The sequence below is a fragment of the Diospyros lotus genome, chromosome 4 (assembly GCF_014633365.1).
Source record: "Diospyros lotus cultivar Yz01 chromosome 4, ASM1463336v1, whole genome shotgun sequence".
In the NCBI taxonomy this organism is placed as follows: Eukaryota; Viridiplantae; Streptophyta; class Magnoliopsida; order Ericales; family Ebenaceae; genus Diospyros; species Diospyros lotus.
The window spans coordinates 9,869,066-9,872,190 of record NC_068341.1 but is presented as its reverse complement, the minus strand read 5'-3'; positions in this window follow the sequence as shown (position 1 = coordinate 9,872,190).

The window sequence follows — 3,125 nt, the reverse complement described above, 5'->3', positions numbered from 1 at the left end:
TCCGATGGAGTTATTTTATTCCTCGTCAATAAAACATAACAATTTTTGCCTAAAACGAATTAAGAGTGGCAATGGGTAGGGAATGTTATTTGACCCTAAACTTGAACTCTTAAATTCATACCCTAACCCAAATCTGAAACCCATTTGAAAAGGAAAAATGAATCTCAATCCATCCCCATGGGACTTGAGATTTCCTTGCAGGAAAACTCTTTTCTCATTGTCATCAACCCAACTCATACCAATAACTGTAAGTCTACTTTAAATTGTACCAAACCTTACCCTAACATGTGATTAAAATAAAAAATAATATTAAAACTTAAACAACTTGCAAAATTAGTCAAGATTCAAATATTCAAAAATAATATTACTAAAATTAAAATTTAAAATAAAAATTATTTGTTAAGCATTTTTTATCCTTTTAAAAACTTAATAATTTATTTATAAGTTAAAATATACCCAAAATCTTAATATATAAATAATGTTTAATATGTATATATTAAACATAATATACACGTCTAAAAATTAAAATTCTAGATTTTAGACTCATCAAAACTATCACCTTTTGTCAAAAAAATACTCAAGAGCGGGTAAATTAGATTTTTTAAAAATTAATAATTTTAGCTCTTTTGAAAATTCTTAAATTTATGATCTTAATATATGATGATTACAGTAGAATTAAAATCAGTAAAATCACACAATCACACAAAATAAGAGAGATTTATAGAGGTTTGACTCTAAAAAACCTAATCCTCTCTCTCAAGATTTAGCTTAAGGTTTCACTAGGGGAATCAACACTATTTTTTAACTGGAAGTAAAACCAACATAGAATCCATTGCCTAAGCAAGAACCACTAGCATTGTAAAGGCCCGCCTCCCAGAGCCCTCATGCACCAAGAGGATCCGTGAGAGGGTCATTACTAAAATGATACCAAACAACACACAACTACAACTCATGAAAAATCCTTATTAAAATCATATTCTTTTATCATTTCACACCTCATAATCATTTTTACAAAATCATTCATTACTTGGGCCCACCTAAGCTTACATAACATATATCTAATTCAAAATTTAAATCTTACAAAAAACACCCAGGACCTAGATTCGGGAGAGCTCTGCACTTGCTATCACGACTAAACGGTCTGGACCCAAACCCCTGCTGAACGCACCTGGGATCTCAGGATATGCTGACCTGGAATGATGTAAAACAAACATGAGTCGCGAGACTCAGCAAGCTCATGAAAGGAAGATTGAGGGTTTAGGGTAGGACTCTTCCCATGACACCCCATGCGATTCATGCCAATGCAATCATGCCATGTCATGATCCATACGTATCTTACTTCTACATGCATAACATAAAGTTAATTGCACATAAGGAACCAGGGGCCCACATAAGTCACACATTGGCACCCGGGTCCCACATACAAACTTGTTGTAGCCTAACATAGGCTACCATTTCATGATCCGTAAAGACCCGTCTTCCTGACATGGTCAACTTTTCCTGATACTTGATACATCCTGACATGAGTCGGTACTCCCGACGCCCGGCACGGTACTCCCGTCCAGAATAACAATAATAATAAAATCATGCAATGCAACACATAGGAAATGCAATGGCCGTTGTAGCATAAACGTGATGACAAGGCCCCCATAAACCAAGCATCAGGCCCTGCTATGCCTCACATAGGAATACACACATGTAACATGCTCTAAATGCATATGCTCGCCTAGGATACCCAAATTGGCTCTTAGACCAACCGGGTCATGCAAATGTTCATACGTCCCATCACACACAAAGCATGTACCACGTGAATGCAACCCGGCCCCTTAAAGCACACATATCATGAAATGCACAAATCAAGGCGGGAATCTGGAGTACCAGCTCTTCTGGCCGTCTAGCACTTATCGTAACAATCGATAACTGGCACCCATACATCCAACCATCAACTGCCACGACCCACGGTCAACAGACAGTGGCTTTGTACCCATACCCTTAGACACACTTACTGACACCATTAACTTATTAGCTTATAAACTTAACATTTCTCCAAAACTCTTCACGTACATAACCACATAACATCATGATACCATTCTCATTCTTCCTCATTCACAGAAAACTATCTCCACATACATAATAGACTCTTTTTAACACATTCTCCTAATTTTGACCATAACCAATTTCTCTAAGAACCTAACCCCAACGGGTTCGGCATCATTCCTAAGGAAAACAGAGCGATACGAAGCTCCGTGACGGTCGAAATAAAAGACGCCATGACATCCTTACTTAGCTTATCCCATTAACCATAAACTCATTAATAAAGTAAAAGTCATAAAATGGTTACTACGCGCATTATTATTATTTATGCGTAGAATCGAGTCACGGTGAGGGAGGGTTTAGAGTATAAGAAACCTCAAAAACTTTCACGAGAAATAAATAGCGCGAAGAGAGAGTTAGGAGCTTGCCTTAGTTTTTTGCAGATTTCTAGCCTTAAATACTCGCACCTGCAAAATAATATTAACACTAAAATAAACCAAAATACAGTCTAAAAGTACGATTTAATCCATAAAAAATGTTTAATACACACTAACTAACTTATCTCGCTCTTCGAATCTTCAATTGCATAGCATAAAATTAATTTTTGAATATTTTCTTCTAATTTTCCCCTTCTTCGCCGCTGCCTCGCGCCATTTTTCCTTCTCCCGAGCTCTCTGTTCTGCTCCAATTTTAGTCTAAATTTTAGCTTCAATTGAAGCAATTAATAGCAGGAAAATCGGCAGAAAAATATGGCCAATTTGGCCTTAAAAAGCGTGCAAAACAGAGGCGTGGGAGACAGCAGCGCGGGCGCACCAGCGCGCGCCACGTGGCCGCGGCTGGCTATCCACCGCCTTGCCCCAAAACGACGTCGTTTTGGGGCTAGGCTTGCTAATTAAAAATCAGCACTTTCTACAGTCGCGCACGCGCTCCACGCGTCGAACCCGCAACCTCTTCCCTCGCACACGCGCACGCCTCCGCCTGATCTAGCTCTCCCTTTAATACATATACGCACACTAATATATATAAAGGGATCCTCAGCCACTTTCACAAATTACATTTCAACACCTAGAACTTTCATTAATTGCACACCC